The sequence below is a fragment of the Meriones unguiculatus genome, chromosome 3 (genome assembly GCF_030254825.1).
Source record: "Meriones unguiculatus strain TT.TT164.6M chromosome 3, Bangor_MerUng_6.1, whole genome shotgun sequence".
NCBI lineage: Eukaryota > Metazoa > Chordata > Mammalia > Rodentia > Muridae > Meriones > Meriones unguiculatus.
In genome coordinates this window covers 151,224,344-151,244,981 of record NC_083351.1, presented here as the reverse complement: position 1 = coordinate 151,244,981, position 20,638 = coordinate 151,224,344, and the positions used below count along the sequence as shown (strand labels likewise).

Genomic DNA, 20,638 nt, shown 5'->3' with positions numbered 1-20,638 from the left:
AAGACCTACCAAGGCAAAGAGAATAATAGAAGGACGTAAAATGTGTTAACATTTAAAGTATAATCTCAACCATGAATAATATGGACTTTTTAGGAAAGAAGAACTTAATCTTTTAAATGAAAAACAAAAACAGGTTAATGATATGAAAGCCCTAATTACCCTTATTCAGCTGTAATATGTTGTGACGTGAACTGAGTTGTCATACTGTACCCACCAGGATTTACAAGTATTAAGTAAAGGATAGAGGAAACGTGGAGGCTGGGCTTCCACCAGTAGATTGCCTACATAGCGTGCACAAAGCCTGGTGGTCAGTCCCCCGCACCACATAAATCAACATGGTTCAGCAGGTAGAGGCAGGAACATGGAAAGTCACTCTCCCTACATAGTGGACTAGAGACCAGCCTGACCTACCTGAAATCATGTCTCAAAAAAAAAAAAAATGCATAAAGAATGAATAAGGAAAATATAAAGAGAAATCTGAAAAGCCAGACAAACTTCCTAAAAATATGAAGCAAAGTATAGAATTTCAAGGAAAAGCTAGGCCAACAACAGCAAGGCACAGCGGCGAAACAGTGTTACACAGATGTGACCACCCGACCAGCAGGCACACATGCACAGCATCACAGCAGCTGTGGGTAACGGTCACAAGACCTGCACCAGAACAGGCCAGCCAAATGGGGAGCTAGTCCCGCCCTAGCTGCAGGGGTAACGGGAGAGTTCTATGGCTTTCAGGTCCTGGTGACCGCAGGGAGCATTAAGAGGACTTGGTGGCTTAAGGATATATTTGGAGGAAAAAGTACTTTAGGAGAGACCTGGGGGTGGGGGGAGTGAGGGATTGGGTTCAGTCAAAACATGTTGTATGCATGCATAACATTCTCAAAAAATAGTGACTTGAGGCCACACACACACCTCACAGGTGAGACTTCCCTACAAAAAGATCTTTTCAGGGTTTAGGAATGCAAAGCAGTTATATTATATAAGTGTCACATCCAAATTTATCACTCCTCAGGACACTAAATCGAACATAGCTTATGTTTAAAAACTACAGCAAGTTATAGTCAAGAAAGTAGTAGAAAAAAAAAAAAAAAACAACAAAGCCAAATTATACATGGGATGTATTAAAAAACGTGTTGCTTACCAGAGTCAGTGGGCGACAACCAACGTTCAGATACAAACCACCGATCTTCCCTTCTTGCTCTGCCTTAGAGATCCAGGACCCGAGGCTGATTTCTCAACCACCGAGCTCACTGTACTTCCAAGGAAGAGGTTCTTCTAAAGACCGGAACGTGCTGCCTCGGTCACCATGCCCTACCCATACCCAGCACTGACCCTGGAGCAGAAGAAGGAGCTGTCTGACATCGCTCAACGAATTGTGGCTCGGGCAAGGGCATCCTAGCTGCAGATGAGTCCACCAGAAGCATTGCCAAGCGCCTGCAGTCCATTGGCACCGAGAACACTGAGGAGAACAGGCGCTTCTACCGCCAGCTGCTGCTCACTGCTGACGACCCTGTGAATCCCTGCATGGGGGGGGGGCTGATCCTCTTCCATGAGACACTGTACCAGAAGGCGGACAATGGACGTCCCTTCCCCCAAGTCATCAAGTCCAAGGGCGGTGTTGTGGGCATTAAGGTAGACAAGGGCGTTGTGCCCCTGGCAGGAACCAATGGCGAGACCACGACCCAAGGGCTGGACGCGCTGTCTGAACGCTGTGCCCAGTATAAGAAGGATGGAGCTGACTTTGCCAAGTGGCGCTGTGTGCTCAAGATTGGGGAACATACCCCCTCAGCCCTTGCCATCATGGAAAATGCCAACGTTCTGGCCCGTTATGCCAGCATCTGCCAGCAGAACGGCATTGTACCCATTGTGGAGCCTGATATCCTCCCTGATGGGGACCATGACTTGAAGCGCTGTCAGTATGTAACTGAGAAGGTCCTGGCGGCTGTCTACAAGGCTCTGAGCGACCACCATATCTATCTAGAAGGCACATTGCTGAATCCCAACATGGTCACCCCAGGCCATGCTTGCACCCAGAAATTTTCCAATGAAGAGATTGCCATGGCAACTGTCACAGCTCTTCGGCGCACAGTGCCCCCTGCTGTCCCTGGGATCACTTTCTTGTCTGGAGGACAGAGTGAGGAAGAGGCATCCATCAACCTTAATGCTATCAACAAGTGCCCCCTGCTGAAGCCAAGGGCCTTGACTTTCTCCTATGGCCGGGCCCTGCAGGCCTCTGCCCTGAAGGCCTGGGGCGGGAAGAAGGAGAACCTGAAGGCTGCGCAGGAAGAGTACATCTTGTGAGCCCTGGCCAACAGCCTCGCTTGCCAAGTGGTCAGTCTGGAGCCGCAGCCAGCGAATCTCTCTTCATCTCTAACCATGCCTACTAACCAGAGGTGATTAAGGCTGTTCCGTCAACACTCCAGGCCCCCGCCTACCCACTTGCTATTGAAGAGGGGCCCTTCAGGCTCTTTCCCATCACTCTTGCTGCTCTCGTGACTGGTGTGTGGTGTTGCCTGTGAATGCTAATTCTGCCATCCCTTCCAGCCCACTGCCAATAAACAACTATTTAAGGGGGGGGGAAGAAACGTGTTGCTTTAAATAAAAAGATAAACATACAAATCCCATTGCCATGAATGCTGTTGTTTAAGATTACTGGGCTCTTCTTACTGTGTAAGCTGTCAACTTGCTTGATAAAATGAAATCTGAATTGTTTTGGACATGAATGGGGAGGAGCTGATGAGGCACCACCTCTAGTTGAGAGCTATTGGTATTTGATGGCTGCTGGGGGAACAACAGGCACTTCTCTTTGGGAGCCAGTGGGCACACGATGAACGCTAGCTGAACTCAGAGGCTCCAATTAATTAATATTTTTGAAAGATGGCAAGAAGTGGAGTAGGAGTTGGGCTGGGGAGATTCCAGGGTGAATTGGAGGGGAGGAATGAAGAAGTTGGTATGATCTATTGCATGTATGATATTTTCAAAGAATAAATTTTAGAGCATTATTAAGAAAGTTTTAAAAATCGCTGAATGTAAGAAAATACCAGTTTTGAGTGTTCTTTACTAATAACAAGTGGAGTGGGCTTCTGGGCATTTCCTCCTGGAAGTGTTACTGTTCCAAGATAAAGGGCTCGGCATATTAAAAAGTAATCCGATTACCCAGCTGTTTACCAAATAGTTACTGAGTCCTTCCTCACCGCACACTGGCACTGGTGACCCAGTGAGCAAGCCATTTAAATCCTTTGCAATCATCCCTCACAGAATGTGAGAGACATCAATTCTTGATTTCCAGTGTGAATCTGTTCTCCAGAAGCCCCTCTTGCACAAAACGCTGGGTGACTTTTCTCTCATAGAACCACTAATCATGGTCCTCTCGTTTGCCCGTGGGAAAGTCTAAAGGTGGTAGGAAATGTCAATCTGTTAAGATAAAAGGCTATTTGTCTCTCAGGTTGAAAAAAAAACATAACATCTTGAATAATGATTTGGGAATTTCATACAATGTACCCCGATCACACACGCTTTCCATTCCCCCAGGTCTACCCCTGCACCACCACCCCCCAAAATACACCAAGTCCAATTTGTGTTGCCCAATATGCCCTTCGGAGCATGGTCAAACTCCCAGTGGCCAGCCCCTTAAAGAAAACTGGGCCTTCTCCCACCGGCATCCCCACCAGGAGCCATCAACTCTGAAGAGCCAACACTGCAGCATCTTTATCACAATTTATAAGAACTCTCCTCAATAGCTCCTTGTCTAAACTGTTTCTTTTTGGTGGGTGGGGTATGTCACAGAAGCTTTCTTAGATTAAGCTGTCTCTTAATCTCACGTTATGAATCTGAAATCATCCACCCAGCGCTTGGAGCCAGCTGCCCAGCCAGTGTGCCACTCTGCTCTGTCATCTATTTTTCCAGTTCCGTGGAACCGCTTTTTAAGAGAATCTTACCGTAAAGCTCGCCTTGTTTCGGTTGCTCCAGATACTGCAGGCTCTGTAGGCTCTTCCTCCGGCTTCTGCCTCTCGTGGTGAAGCCTCCACAGGGTCTCTCAGGCTCCTTCGAAGCAGCCCGGAGGCTACCCAGTGAAGGCAGCCACCGCCATATTGAATGGAGTCTGTAACTCTTTATACCCCCAATGAAAGGAGCAACACTTTTAATTTCTTTTTCCTTATGTAACACACAAACAAAAACTCATGGAAGTTTTGTTGTTTTTTTTTTTTTTTTAACTACAGCTAACAACTCAGGATGGGTCTTTGAACTTTTTATTTCATTCTGCCTGCTTTATATTATCTAGTGCCTATTTTCTTAAAAAAAAAAAAACACACATCCAAAGGTAGTGGGACTTCAGACATGGCTGAATCCAGGGACACACCCTAAGCTGCCAGAATGTATTGCCCTGGGCATCACTTGATCTTGCTTGTCTCTGTGACGATATTTACTAGGACTTCTCCTCTCATTATCTTGAGCAAGACTTCCAGTTACTATGTCAAAGCTCATGAGATTTTACATCAATAGATTAATTTGAGTCACACGTCAATTCAAAGTATAGTCAGTTCCACTGAAGCCAGAGAGAAGGAAAATGGAGGAGATTAGGTACTCCAAAGAAGAAAAATCAGGGTGCTCCCATCAAAAGACTGAAAAATAGATGTTTGGCAGACTCTATATGTGTGTGTATATATATATGTATGTATATCTTTATATCATTTTTTATACTGTCCAGTCCACTAAATCTCTCATTTACATGAAGACTTCATTTACTTTCTACTTGTGTGTCTATTTTTGGGCCTGCCTTGGCTTTGATAGAAAATATTCACTAAAGAGATGACCACTTAATAGAGCAGGTCTTCTCCAGTTTTATTTCTCTGAATTACAGAGGGAGGGAAGGCTGAGGAAACATTTATACATTTTTCCAGGCTTTACAAAGAACAGGGAATTTCATCTAAGACTCACCCAGAAGGCTCAGCCCTGAAAAACGGCTCGTGCTAGGTCAACCAAGAATGGAAAAGAGCAGAAAAAGATGATCTCCCACTGAAGATTCTTTTACGTGTCTTCCAGCTTCTCTGGGAAGAAATAACATTTTATTACTTTGAGAAGACACTGACTCCATCCTATGCGGACTGCCCTCTGGGGGCACCCTCAAGGCTCCCGCACCACGCACCGCACAGCACGCTACTGCACAGTGGGGCAGCGGGGTCGGGGCTTGGCATCTTGTGCTATTCCAGCGGTCTGCTGTCAGAATCTACACGCAGGATGGGGCCACTTGGAGCTGCTCATTATGCTCATTCCCGCTTAACTGCTGTCATCTGCATCCTCCGGTTAGTTTTGATGTTTGAGGTTCAACCGTTATAAACCATGTCAAAAGACATGAAACAAGTCCAGGCAGCAGACTGAGCCAGAGATGACAGCTCTGGACAGCAATTCTTCTCTGCATGTCATTCCTAGACTCCATGTTAGGTTCCGGCTACCAGCTTAACCCTTTAAGCCATGGATCTGGAATGACTTGAGAAATCAGACAGCAGTCAGGTAGACATCAAAACAGCCACTGAATCCCTCTCTGTGGTCTGTGCACTGGGAGCAATTCTCCTGCTGCAGCTCCTCAGTCGTGAAAATGTGTGTTTGCTTGAGTTCTTCTCGACCTGTTCTTCGGTTCGGCTCCTAGCTCTCAGTACTGAGGTGACTACTATCTGCAGTGCTGTTGGAACAGCTAGATATCCACAGATGAGAGCCTCTGCAGCCCGGCAACCCTACATCCCCTGACTCCACTGTTCTCTAGTCATGGCTTCCACACATACATGTTTCAACAGACACTGACACGACAGCCAAGTAGCTGTTTCTGAGGCTGGTTTACCACATTAGGAGGGCTGGCCCTGGGGCTGTGTTTGTTGAGACTGTTTGGGGGTCCTCATCATTGGTTATTGCAGGACCCTTTCTCTGAAGCAACAGCTCTTCTGCTATCTGATTCTAGGCTTTGTCCTCTCAGAGGCCATAGGGCTCTTTTTTCTGAATGGTAGTCTTCCTCATTCTCTGTGCCATGGTAAGTGGCCACCTCCACCTCCCACAGTTCTTTCCCCCGATGTTTGTCCTATATGTTCCTTTTCTTGTACCCAGGAAATCTGGGGAAAGTGTTTGGCTCGAGGTTTGACAGAGGAAAGCCACTGAGCTCAAAGCAAGGTGTTGAGGCCAAGTTTACCCAGAAGTTCTCAGAGATATTCTATTCCCTTGTCATTTTCTAGCCTGTTGAGCTACATTCCTTGGTCCTGGCCTCTTCCTCATTGTCAAAGTAAGCAGAATTCCATCTTCAAATCTCTGCCACCACCATATATCAACCTCCGTGCCTGTGGCATTTCTCCTTGCAAGGGCATCTGTGGTACACATAAGACTCGTATAGGTAGTTCACGATACTCTCTACATCTTAGAGACCTAAATTCAGTTCTGCCCTTACAACTGGAGCTATGGGTCCACCAGTAGAGTGCTTGCTTAGCATTCATGGAGCCCTGGGTTTGATTCCCCACTGCCCATACAGGCCCACATATGAAATCCGCCAGTTGGGAGGTGGAGGGAAGAAGATCAGTAGTTCAATGTCCTAATTGGCTACCACAGCAAGTGTAAGGACTGTCTGGGCTATATGAGACCTTGCCTTCACTGGAGAAAACATCAAGTACATACATTTGCTATAAGCATTTATAGGCCACAAAAAAAATTAGAACCAAATTATCTTGAACATGAAACAGTCAAACAAGCCATGAAGAGACACAACCAGCAGAGTTCAGAGAGTGACAGTACATGCTCACTGCTTTAAACTCTTAAAGGTTTCCCCCTTCTTTGTGTGTGTGTGTGTGTGTGTGTGTGTGTGTCTTTATCTCCGTCTCTGTCTCTCTCTGACTCTCTGTCTGTGTGTGTCTGCATGTGTGTATTTCTCTCTGTCTCTCTATCTGTCTCTGTCTTTGTCTGTCTCTCTATCTCTGTGTGTTTATCTCTGCCCCTCTGTGTCAGTCTGTGTCTGTCTCTGTCTTTGTGTGTGTGTGTGTCTATGTGTATGCATGCCAGTATTTGCCATCAGGTGTGCCCTTCAATCATTCTCCACCTTATTTTTTGAAGCAAGGTCTCACTGAGCGTGAAGTTTACCAATTGACTAGACTGGCTAGCAAGCAAATTCAAGGGATCCTGTTTCTCCCTCCCCAGGGCTAATAGCATAAGCACACACCATTGACCTGGCTTTCCGTATGGGTGCTGGGATTCAAAGTCAGGCTGTCATGCTTTGGTGCAAAGCACTTTACCAGCTGAGATACCCCACAAACGCCTGCGTTTTGGGGTGATTTATCACATGGCATTATTATATCAATAGCTGATTAACATGCTGCCCATTTCCTGAGCTTTCCCTTTGATTTTTCTGTGCCCCCTGTAGTCACCCAGCAAATTTCTATTGTGCTTAGATGTATGAGAATCAGTTTCTATTATTTATAAGCCAAATAACCTCTCTGTTAAATACTAACCTTAACTCATTTGCCAAACTCAAGCCGTATCAAATGATAATGTTGAGAATATAAATGCAAAAGAGTGTTTTTCTCAGTAATTGTACCATAATGACCTGTTTGAAGAAAATTGACAACATAGTGAAGTCAATAGAGATGGAAAATTTGGACGTAATTTAAGTGCATATGACTTCCTTTTTAACCAAAGAAAACGAAGGCAAAACCCTACACTCCAGGTAGAGGAGACAAGTATTTAAGACATGTTTTAAGGAAAAAGCAGTTGCTGAAATGATCACAATAGTGTATCCTGTCCCAGAGAGGCAGTGGTGGGAACTCTAACAAGACAATTGAATCAAAATGGTATTGTTTTAACTCTGTTTTAACTCATAGTCATTCCTATCCAGAAGAGATTCCACAGGTCATAGACATGGCAATGAATTAATGTCATAAAAATGGTGTAGAGACAGCAGGAAATTGCAGGCCATTAGTTAAGGCCCATGATTCTTTGCCCTCATTTTACATCTTTAAACAAAGTAAGAGAGGACAGTAGATGGAAAGTAACTTAAAATGTGCTGCTTTGTAAAGGCCAGCCAGCAGAGCCTCGGGACATTTATTTGAAGTCAGGACATTAGTGCCAGGGTGAATAAAGGGGATGTAATAGGTTTACATTTTTACAAAGAGGCCTGCCAGATCTATATCAAAGGAAAAATGTATAAGGCACAGAGTGATGGGATAATAGGAAGTAGAATTAAAACTTGGCTTCCCAGGAGACAAAAAGCAATGTTAACTTGGAGTGCCTCCAGGGTGATATGGGAGAAATGTATGGGCTTGGCAGTGTGCTGGGGCCCAGAAACCTCTACTCTTGGGTGGGTATCAGCAAAAGAAACTCGTGCATCGGACCGCTGCATCTGTCTTCTTGAAAACAAGCAAAGATTGCACTGAGACATCTCATGAGAACAGTGGTACTCAAGCTTCCTAATGCTGCGACCCTCGTGTTATGGTGACCTTCTGATGGTCTTGGGCGACCCTGTGAAAGGGTCACTCAACCTCAAAGGGGTCATGAGCCACACGATGAAAACCGCTGCACTGGGAGACTCCCAGCTTTCTCCCTTAACCAGGCATTTACACTAGAAATTTGGAAGTTCTTTCAACAATTGCAGGTGAATGAACTAAGCCGACAGATATGACTCCCTCTTCGACAAAAACACACACTGTTTCAATAAAATACGACCAATAAAAGCAACACAAAACTGAGTTTAAAATATAGAAATACATACAGAAACATCCAGGTGCTCAAAACCAAAAAACAGCTTTATCTAGGCAAACGTGACTTGACCCTATGATCATTCAGCAAAGTGTACAACTGGACATGGACCTGATGCAGGGCTAGGGATGTATTGAGGGCCCCCAGAGGTGAGAATATGGAACATAATCCCCTGTGAAAACACAAGCCCAAAAAATACATCAATAGAAAGTAGCTACTAAAAATTCCTTTCTAATGATAACCTGGTACCCATTACCAATCTCCCCCTTCCTTTTTTTATTTTCTTAGCCTTTAATAGATAATATTCTGTATATGAGTGACATCACGTAATATCCATCTTTCTGTTCATTGTTTATTTTGCTTAACGTAATGAATAATTCAGCCAGTCTATTACAGAGCTAGATGAGTACAGTTAACAGCGATGAATTGTGGGTTTCAAGATCTCTGAACACCATAACTTTGAAAATCCGTATCACAAATAAATGATTGTTTAAGATAATGGATGCTTAAATTACCCTGATTTGATCATTTTGCTATGGATACCTGAATTGTAATATCATGGTGTACTCCCTAAAAACATGCAATTATATGTCAGTAAAAGAAAAAATTTAAGTGATCTGTTAATGTCTATCACCCGGTCATCTGATCATATAAGCTAAAACTCTTTTATCTCTGCAAATCTTCTGTAAAATTTGGACAATTCCCCTTTTGGGGGAGAAGATGATTCTCTGTTATACCCATATAGTACCATTTCTACCAATTGCTATGCAAACGAGAAGTCAATAATGCTTGTTCCTAAACACGGCCTTATGGAGGTACTTGTATGTGTAACTCTGGGATTTAATTAGATATGAAGGTACTAATATAACATGAGCATGTAAAGAGAAGGACTTATTGTTTCTATAGAAACAGAGTGGTGAGTTTTTTCTTTTTCAGAAAAGCTCAATAAAGGTGAGCTGCTAAAAATATTGCTGTAAAAATTAGCTGTGAATTACAAACCATATAGGACTTGAGGAAACTAAAAATTTAGAATTCTGCCATCAGGCTGTTTAACAAATAGCTACACGTTTCTCTTTGTTCAAGTTCCTTTACTGAGTGCATCTGAAAGACTCTAACTAGCAGTGTTTTCAAAGCAAAGACTCATGACCAAACCTTTGGCAGAGTACAGGGAATCATAAGAAAGAAGGGGAGTTAGACTGATGAGGAAAGGATAGGAGCTCCACAAGGACCAAATATATCTGGGCACAGGGTCTTTTCTGAGACTGACATTCAACCAAGGACCATGTATGGATATAACCTAGAACCTCCACTCAGATGTAGCCTGTGGTAGCTCAGTAACCAATTGGTTTCCCAAAGTGAGGGGAACAAGGACTATTTCTAACAGGAAGTCAATGACTGGCTCTTTGGTCTCCCCACCCCCGAAGGGAGGAGCAGTCCTGTTAGGCCACAGAGGAGGGCTTTGCAGCCAGTCCTGAAGATACCTGATAAAACAGGATCAGATGAATGGGGAGGAGGTCCCCCATATCAGTAGACTTGGAAAGGGGCACGGTGGAGATGAGGGAGGGAGGGAGGGACTGGGAGGGAATGAGGGATCGGGACACGGCTGGGATACAGAGTTAATAAAATGTAACTGATAAAAATAAATAAATAAATAGATTAAAAAAAAAGAAGAAGTTTCAACTCAAGGATTATTTAAACTTTACATCCTTTTTAAAAATTACTCAATGAGGCCAAAACACTACGAATGCACTTGGACGTGAAGCCGTTCACCTAACTTATTCAGGGCCACAGCCTTGGAGAAAACTGGCTCTCTCTCTTAATCAGGGTTTCTATTGCAGCAATGGAACACCATGACCAAAGAGCAAGTTGGGGAGAAAAGGGTTTATTCAGCAGCTTACACTTCCAGATCATAGTTCATCCTTGGAGGAAGTCAGGGCAAGAACTCAGGAAAACAGGGCAGGAACCTGGAGGCAGGAGCTGATGCAGAGGCCGTGAGGGGTGCTGCTGACTGACTTGCTTCTCCTGGCTTGCTCAGCCTGCCTTCTTAAACAACCCAGAACTATCAGTCCAGGAATGGCACCACCACAGTGGGTTGGGCCCTCCTTGCATTGCTCACTAATTGAGAAAATGCCTTACAGCTGCATCTTAAGGCTGCATTTTTGTCAACTGGGGCTCATTCCTTTCTGATGATTCTAGCTTGTGTCAAGATAACACACAAAAACAACCAGTACATCTGACCCTTTGCCAACTTTACACCCAAGACAAGCACCTCACTATTAAGCCATAACCCTTTCTTTCTTATTCATCCCCAGGATCTATAACTTTAAAAATCCCAGTCTTTACAAGTGTGATGGTTTCAATAGGAATGGCCCCCATAGATCTGTGTAGTTGAATGTTTGGCCCATAGAGAGTGGCACTATTAGGAGGTGTGGCACTTTTGGACTAGGTGTGGCCTTGCTGGAGGAACTGTGTCACTGGAGAGGAAAACTTTGAGGTCTCAAATATATGCTCAAGTGTAGACTTAGATTTTTTGCCAAACCTACTTTCTTTAGAGTTCTTAAATGCTTGTACCTCCCTTCCACCCACTGACCAGAGGCAGGGAATAAAGATTATTAAGTAAAGGGGTTGTAGACCTTTTTAGAAGTAGTTCTTTGGGATGAGTCCACTCTTCATTGTCCGGATACCAGCAGTCCAGTCCAAAGGCCAACACCAAGGAGCAACACTAATGAGCACGATTCAGAAGATCAGGACAAGTCAGCAAAAGCCGCAAGACCCAGCTGGATTGCCACGAGTTCTCCGGAACATTTTTCTCTGCAAAGTCAAGTGTGGAAGCACGAAGATCAGGAAGATCAGCGCAGCGGTGTTGATCCAAAAATCAATGCATCACTGTCCATGGGCTTCTTTACATCTCCTATGGACGTTCTCAGCTGACCAAGGTCATGCCCCTCACATGAGACAGCTCACAGCAAAACATCACCCACCCTCTCACAAGCCAGCTTCTAGCAAAACATCACCTGACTCACCTGAGTCTTTAAAGAAACCAGAAACTTCCACTTCACTCAAGCTCTGTGCAGTGTAAATCGGTCTCCTCCTTCCTGCACTCCCGATCAAGGAGAACTCTCGCTTCGTCTCCATTTTGTCTGCCTGCACATCACCATGCTTCCCACTATGATGATAATGCAGTAAACCTCTGAACCTGTAAACCAACCCCCACTTAAATGTTTTCCTTTATAAGAGTTGCCTTGGCCATGGCAATAAAACCCTAAGACACTCTCCTTCTCCCAGCATCAGCTTCCAATAGATCTTTATCTGGGAGGGAGTTGCTGCTCAGCATCTTCCTCATCCATACCGGAAGGCTGACTGCCTTGACCTTGTACAGGTCTTGTGTAGCCAGCCACAGCGGCTGTGAACGCTTGGGTGTAACAGCCCCGTGGATATCCAGGAGACACTGTTTCAAAGCAGTTCTTCAGATGTGTACCTTCTTAGCTCCTCCTGTCAGTGCACAGTGGAAACCGTTTTACAAAAGGTGAATTTTAAAAATAGTTGTGGTTGGATGATCCTTGGGTAGAAGTGGGGAGACTGTATTGTATCAAAACAAGACTCCAGAAATGCAGAAGTCATTCTAATATTTTTAGGCCATTTTCAAGTCCACAAAATAAGGGGAGTAGACATGACTGTTCCTATGCATGCTTCCAGTTGGTATTTTCCACGGTTGGTCTCTTTCTGCAAGAACAGAAAGCTGTAAGAATTGGGGTTAAACTGAGTAAGGAATCTAGTTCCCTGAAAAGGGATTTCCCTGTGGCTGCTGGTAGACAAAAGAAAGCAGAGCATTCACCTGGGAATAAAAGATATTCAAGTAAATTAAAGAACTAACTTAAACTCACTAATCCAGGACACACAGCGTTAAGCTTGAAAACTTAGCCTGGCCTCCAGCATTAACTATTTTGTCTTCTCTCTGCTACAATGGTGCCAATTAAGAATAGAGTGTCAGCTGAGAGAGCTGCATAATGGAAAATGCTGACAGATTCTTAATGCCAAGAGCTAGGAGAGCACCGCTTTAATAAGGTGCCTAGAAACGAAGAAAAAATTTTAAGGGATGAAGAGAAGAAGAAAAATTGGAAACATAGATAAGGGAGCTATCGACAGGAGCAAGAAACCTGATACTGAGGTCCTAGACCAGAAAGACACCAGAACATACATGCCGGTAGCAAGGCCTTTTATTTTCCCTCTCCATCCTTCTCTGGCTCTCGGTAAGGCAAACTTTATCTTTCCTAGGCAAACTATATCCCATTATCAAAGCCACTGACCAAGACTGGGAGCCTCTCCTTGGCCTCTGGCTGATGATATGGCCTTACTTCATGTGGAGGAAACAGCACTGGAAAAGGCATGTTAAGAATAAACTATCTTTGATGTCGTACCTTCTAACACTTTTTCAGTATAGATAAGGCCTAGCAAAGTGAGGCAGGTGGCTCAGCCAAAACTTCAAAGCCAAAGGCTTCATTCAAGGCTATCCTATAACACAATCACCTTGAGGTATACAAAGGCTCTTTTTGCATCCTCCTTTGGGGATTTATCTTTTACTTTTCTCTACAGAAAAATTTTAAGCAAGTGAAAGATAAAGAGAATACAAGGGGAAGCCTCCTTGCAGTCATCACTCTGTTGAACAATTATCGACAACAGACAAATATCTTGTTGAATTTGCAAACTTCTCCATTTCCTTTTCTTCCATTAGATAATTTTTAAACCAAACTGACACAGAAAATCAATTCAGCCATACATATTGGCTCTTATATCTAAGAGAAGCCTGTGTTTCTTAGCAATAACCTCAGTATTATTAGCATACCTCAGAAATAATAATTCTATAACCATAAAATATTCCATTGGTGTTCAAATCTATGGGCCGCTTCTTAAGATGCTGATGGCCAAATAGTAGGTAAGGAACTGCCACGCCTTCCTTCAGCATGCTCCTCCCATGCTCACCTGAGCCCTGCACAGGTGTTTCTCCTTTGAGACCACTGCAAATGATGCTTAGTTACTACAACAAAGTTTGGCCCACAAAAATTTCAGTTTAAAAAATATAGAGAGGGTAATGGAATATATGTGGCATGAGACAGAAGCAGAGGAAGAGATAGGACCAGCAAGGGGATCAGACGGGGAGTGAGGCCAGGGTTAAGGAAAAGGATGCATGAAAGTGCCATGAGAAAAACCCATTATCTTTCAGGCTTACAAAAAAAATCAATTTAAAAATACACAGAATGTTTTTCAAGGGAAGACTCTATATTAGTTTCTACATTACAGAAAGCACCAAAGCCAGACTTCATCTCCCCAAAAGCCCTATGTTAATCTGGTCCACTCAGAAAGGCCAAACTGAGCAGCTTGAAACAGCCAGTGGTCCCCAGGATGGTGGATTTATCCGCAAACTGAAGGTGTCAAATGACTCTTGGAAGCACCCAAAAAAATACAGAGGGAGAGATCACACACACACACACACACACACACACACACACACACTCACAGCGACACCATACCATGCACATACACTTTACTTGAGTGTTTTGCATTGGCAACTGTGTTTCCTTTTATTTTTTTAATGGGTAACATTAAAGCCAGAGCATCTGCTTCTAGCCCCTGGCAGCCCTGTATCCAGAAGAGTATGTCACTGCAGACAGCATGAGTGACCCTGCACCTTATTCCTCTGACAAGTGACACAGCCCCCTCCTGCCCTTAATCCGATGGCAAGAGACTGGCTGTGAATTGGGGACAATGCAAGGCATTTCAGAGGCTGCTGAGGTCACTGGTCAGAACAGTCAGGTCCATGGGGAGATGTGACCGATTTCTACCAGATCTCACAGCAAGCAAGGGTAGCACCTGAAGTAGGATGGAAGCAATCCAGCATCGGCCCACAGTCCAGTACATGCTGGGACATGGCAGTGAGGCCCCTCGTGGAAGCAAAGAAGCCACAGAAGAATATCTGTGTAGAGGTTCATCACTGCTGCATGAAAAGGAAAAAGAAAACCCCTTCTTTGTGTTCAATGAAGCACAAACCAAGCTGAGGAGATGAAGGAAGTAGACAGCCACAGTGTTTGTTATTTCTTGTCAGCACCATTTCTGGTCTTGATTTTCCTAGTAATTCTTTATGTTCTGCCTCACACAGTCTTTCTTGCATGGAAGACTGTATCAGAAATGAAAAGATCAACCCGTGAAACCAGCCTAGAAAGTGATTATCTGATTATCTTCATTTTATTTAAAAAAAAATCACAATATTTGAGTTGATTAGGTTTCTGTACCTGATTTTAATGTAGTGACTTCAAAGGTAAAATAAAGTATTAAGTGTCACTGGAGGGCCTGATAAAAGAAATGGATTTTTTCCTCAAATATTAACCTATTTCAAAAAAAATAATTCTATTTAGGTTGAAATTGTTAGTTTTAAATTATAAATTTATTTTAAAATAGTTTCATCTTTTTTATGTCTATATTTCTGACATGTGCTTAATTGCTTCCTCAATGGTAAGAATCAAGAAAGACTCTATCTCTGTGTCTCTGCCTCTCTATCTCCCTGCCTTTGCCTGTTTCCCTCTCTCTGTCTCTCCCTCTTTCTCTCATTCTTTCTCTCTTTTCTCTCTCTATCTCTCTCTCTCTCACACACACACACATACACTATACTATACTCAATGCTTTGGATTTAATTCTATAAGCATATACACATTAAATTATTTATAAATTATATATTTATGGAGAGAGATGCTGCATTGGGTAGTAACACATAATGGGTAAAAGAGGAACGCTTCCGTTTATTTATTGTTTTCCCACTTCAAATTGTGGGTAACATTGTACTTACTGGTAGGGGATCATACTTTTCCATGTTTTCATATATGTATGTTCAACGTGTGTTTGCTTTGCACACTGGAGAGGAAAAGAAACAGGTGTTTACAAAGCTAAAAAGTCCCTGTCGTGGTGCAGAAACTCAAATCCTGCATCTTTGCACTGAACTGGTGATAATTTAACACCAGTCTACTCCCTGGTACCAGACACTTAGAGAACATGAGAACATCAGTCCATGCCAGTAGGATCTATGAGGCTATGCCGACTTCTTAAAGCACAGTCATCATCCTGTCCATCACCAACTCAGGCTTGAGCCTTAAAGATAAAATTGGATCCGTAGGGATTGGAGAGGAATGAAAAAGAAAAAGTGAGAACTGGGGTATAAATGACAGAAGAAAGGAATAAGGACAGCAGGGAGAAGATCCAACTCCCATGCAAGGGGAAACTTTATGAATATGCCAAGACCGGATGATGGTGAGAAAGGTCATTCTCGTCTTTCCTCACGAGTCAGCTTTCATCCATCTATGGGGAATCTATGGATTTCTTATCCAAAGAAATCCCAGAAGTCCCTGCTTCTCTGACCCTACCAGTCTCCCTCCAACCCCGGGACATCTGTCAGTGTCTCATTCCCTTGAGACGGAATGCCATTTCCCTCTGTTCCTATTGTGTATAGGTAGAACCCCACAGTTCACTACAGGATAAAGTTTCTCTCTTTCAGATCATTTAGAGTTGACCAATAAAAATGTTTATCCTGTTCTTTAGTGACCCGCACAGCGCAATGTGAAAGCATGTTGTACGAAGTCATCACTTCCTCCTTTCCCCAAGGAAGAAAACTCCCATGCTGCCATATAGAGTGTGAGAGGAACTGGAAAGGAAGGAAGTTAGCTGCCTGCTTTGCGCTCCGTGTGTTACGTGACAGAAAGAATTGGTTTAGCGTGCTGGACGTCCTCAAGAAACTCAGTCTAGTAGAAAATATAGATACAGATACGTAGCTGCACCTTCGCTCTGTGAAGGTATGGGAAAGGCTTCACAGAGGAATACCATTCAGCCCAGCAATAAGTGTCCTGACATCATGGAGACAATAGCGTGGAGAGGAAGGCTGTGGTCTATGTCCTGGGACACAGAGCAAAGAAAAAAAATATGAATACAAAACTGCTGGCCTACCTTTTCACCTGCTAAGGAAACCACTCTCTTTTTCTACTTTTTCCCATTAAATGCCTCTGAGCTTTGCAGCCCTCTCACTGAATGAAACAGTCTTCCTACCTTACTTACATACCATCTCCTCCCAAGTCAACTCTTCCTCCCGTGATGGATGGATTTAAATTCCACATCCACATCCTTAGCAGAGAAGGAAGAAAAAAGATGGGTCTATTGTTTGTTATTTTTTTCCCCTCAATTTGCTAGATGTGAGATTGGAAGAAACTGTTATTGATGCCTCTTCTCTATGTTTGGCATCTAACAATTGAAGCTAAAACCCTATCGCTGGAGAGCGAGGACTAGAATAGACAAGTACCCAGTTATGTGGATGTTTATGCTGGTTCAATATCTGATATTCTTCTCTTTTTCTGAAATAATAGCATTTTTTGGCCAAAATCAATAAGTTTTTGTGGAGGAAAAGGGCTAACCACATTACAGCGTGAGGCACTAATTGGAAGGGGCAGAGCAGTGTCGACAGCAAGGTTCTCAAAAAACAGTGTTGGCCTTGTAAGAGCCAATTACTGCAGCTTTCCTGAAGTGCGAATCTGGTCTGCATGCTGTAAGCATAAGGATATTTGGTTCAGAGTTGGAGGAGAAGATTTTTAAGTTATTTTGTATGCATTTTTCTTCATGTATTTAATAATGTTCTACTTGGCCCTAATCTCTATCTGACCCTCTCTTGGAGGAGAAAGGGAGAAAGGAAGGGAGGAAGGGAGGGAGAGAGGGAGAGAAGGGAGAAAAGGGAGGGACAAAAGAAGGAGAGAGGGAGAGAGAGAGAGTCTTGGGAGACTATGGAAGATGCCATTACATGTTGCTTTGGGCCTAAAGCATCCTAATATTTTCACAATTGATTAAACCTTAATTAAGGTGGCATTTCACCTCATCCCTATTTTAAACAAATGACACTTATGCAGAGAGCATCCACAGTTAACTAACAGAATAAACTATTCACCTCATAATGAAAATAATTTTTATCAAGGAAACTAGCACTGAGAAAAACTTGGGGGTATGATGTATTGGTTAAAGCTAAGGAAAGGTTTCAAGGGCTGCTCGTTTTAGGTTTGCAGGAAGCTACTAAACATTTCTTATAATAAAGAGCTGGGGGATTAGAAATGGCTGTAGTAAAAAGCTTAAAAACAAGCAAGTCTTTATCCACCATAAAAATTGTTGGATACACGAGCATCTTTCCTGATGTAACCGGCTCAGCTCAGCACACTTCTGTTTTATCTCTGAATATGCCTCAAACGCGTAAACAGAAACTGAACATAAAGGATTTCTCAAATCCTCTTTTTTCCCTGGTAATTTGCTTTTGTACAAAACACCTCTTTGACTGCCCAAACACAATATTACAATGCTAACTGTAGAAGACGCTGGTCCTCTCAACACGTTTTTTTCTCTGATGTAGCATGGACACATCAAACTGTCCAGCCAGCTCTAAAGGGACGCTGATACCTGCCAACCAGACTAAAACAGGCCAGAAACTGCTACCATCACAGAACAAAGCAATCATTCAGAAAGCACTGAAACCGTGGAAAATAAAGCTTGTGAAATGCAGAAAGCATCGGGTTTAATCCTGAGTGATTCCTGTGCAGGCAAGCAGGTCTAGGGCCTCAGAAAAATCTACCATACAAGACCCTAAGGTAAAGCTACCTATGCTGAGAGGTACTTGAAATTGTAAGGTCGCCTTCTCCCTCACTGCCTGACAGGCTGGACTTCCCTTGTGTGAGAAAATAACTCCAAATTACTACAGCTTCTGGAAACCACCAGAGACACTGTGTCAAAACCAACAAGTTACAGATGAGGAAAACTCAGTCCCAAAGAGAGACTAGGAGGCTTATCTTCAGATCCCAAACCAACAAGAACTAACTCTATTGAGAACACCACGGCGGGGCATGCCTCATTTGGAACCAGCAAATAGCTAAGCAGGCAATGTCCCTTTGCCACTAAGCTGACAGCTGCAGTTCCAACCCACATGGTTGAAGGAGAAAATCTGTTCCCATGTTGTTTTCCATGTTTCACATGACATGCGTAGACATACACAATGTAAATAAATAAATGTAATATAAATAAAATAAATATAAAAATAAAATAAAAAATAAATAAAATAAAATAAATAAGTGTAAATAAAAAATTTAAAGGATATCTCATTTAGTAAGTATTTATTGTCTGCATAAATAGAAAATTATATCTACTGAGGAAAAAGACACAGACATTGCAAGAAATAGCATCTTTCACACCTTTAAAATAAAAAACCCAGGATTTTCATTGTGGACACAGTATTTAGCCACTGACAGAAAGTTTGGGTAACACAAAAGAGTTGAGTTGGGAGAGCAGTCACCAGCCAGCCAAGGAAAACCACTTTGGCAAATGGTGTATTTCTTACCCCATCATTTTTCTTAAGTGTGAGTTTTTGTTCTTCCTTTTTCTCCCATCAGACAGGTGTGGTTATCATTTATGTCTTACCTTGTAGTATATGCTTTTCTTGTGTTAAAGAGTCTCTGTATTCACTGTTCTTAATACTTGCAAAATATTTCATAGAGTGGCTGTAATTGTTTCCACTTTGGGGAGGGCGATATTCATTCTCCATGAGCATCCTTCCAAACACATTTCCATACTTCGGCATCCTTCCTTAGGAAATCTATTAGTGCTTGACTGACACTTCACTTTCCTTTAGGGGGTTTAAGGTTGCTCTTTTCTAAGTTTCTCCAAATTGTGGTGCAAGGCAGAGCTTCGACTCTTCTGGAAATGCCACTTTGTGGTTTTTACTGTCACTAAGGAGCTGAGAATTGCACGGTTACTTGGTCACCATAGTCCAGCAGCCTGACCACTGCCTCTTCTTGTTCAATAGTCTCAGCCACTGAGTGGGCTTGAGTGGTTTCACCTGCTTGTGAATTACCTGTCATTAGTGTGGAAGAAGGCGCCTGCCTTTTAGAGCTGCTGATTAAAATACTGGGCACCCAGCAGACAGCTGAGATATACTTTTAAGTGTTTACCACTGCTATGGTTTAAAGATAGGTCCCTTCCAAATTGCTGCCTGCTCTGAGCCTCCTTCTATGCTTTTGGGGTCCAGGTCACCTCTCTGGTATGTCCCAGGCTAAATTTGACCAAGCTGCTGAGGAGGTGAAGCACCTCGAGACACAGCCAAGTGACCAAGAGATGCTGTTCATCTACAGCCACTTCAAACAAGCCACTGTGGGCGATGTAAATACAGAGCGTCCTGGTCTGTTGGACCTCAAAGTCAAAGCCAAGTGGGATTCGTGAAATAAACTAAAAGGGACTTCCACGAATGCCATGAAAGCCTGTGCGGAGAAAGTAGAAGAGTTAAAGAAGAAATATGGAATATAAAAGACCAGATTTGGTTGCCAGCCACGCGTGTGACCTGTGAGGATATAATGCCTTGTTGTTGGTGGTGTGTTTTTTTTTTCCTAATGTAGATAATTTGGTTCTGATAAATTAGGGCCAGAATTAATCATTGATCCTTCTCCCTGTGTAGTTTTTTACCTAACATTAATTAAAAGTGCATTTGTTACTCAAAAAAAAGACGGGCCCCTTCCAAACTCCACATTGAACGTATACCCCAATGATAGTAAGAAGTGTGTTCTTTCAAGGGAGGTTGGGTTCCATGGCTCCCACAAAGTGCATGAGATTAAAGCTCTTTAAAAGGAAGCTCCAATCATGTGGCCCTCCCTCTATTCTGTTCTTCAGCCATCTGAGGACACAGAAACCCTGTCCTTGGGAGGACACACAAACAAGGAGAGCAGTAGCCCTTGTCTTGATTCTAGACTCTCCAGGCTTTGTAACTATGAGAAATACACTTCTATCATTCATAAATTACCCATTCTGCAGCATTATATCATAGCAGCACAAATAAATCAAGTCATTTATCTGAAATTCAAAT

At 43.1% G+C, this 20,638-nt stretch overlaps 2 pseudogenes; both read left to right on the top strand.

Annotated features, from left to right (window-relative positions):
- Positions 1-1,184: 1,184 nt before the first annotated feature.
- On the top strand, positions 1,185-2,399 carry LOC110544745 (fructose-bisphosphate aldolase A-like; annotated as a pseudogene).
- A 9,047-nt stretch (positions 2,400-11,446) lies between these two features.
- Positions 11,447-20,085, top strand: LOC110560328 (acyl-CoA-binding protein-like; annotated as a pseudogene).
- The last annotated feature ends 553 nt before the right edge of the window (positions 20,086-20,638 follow it).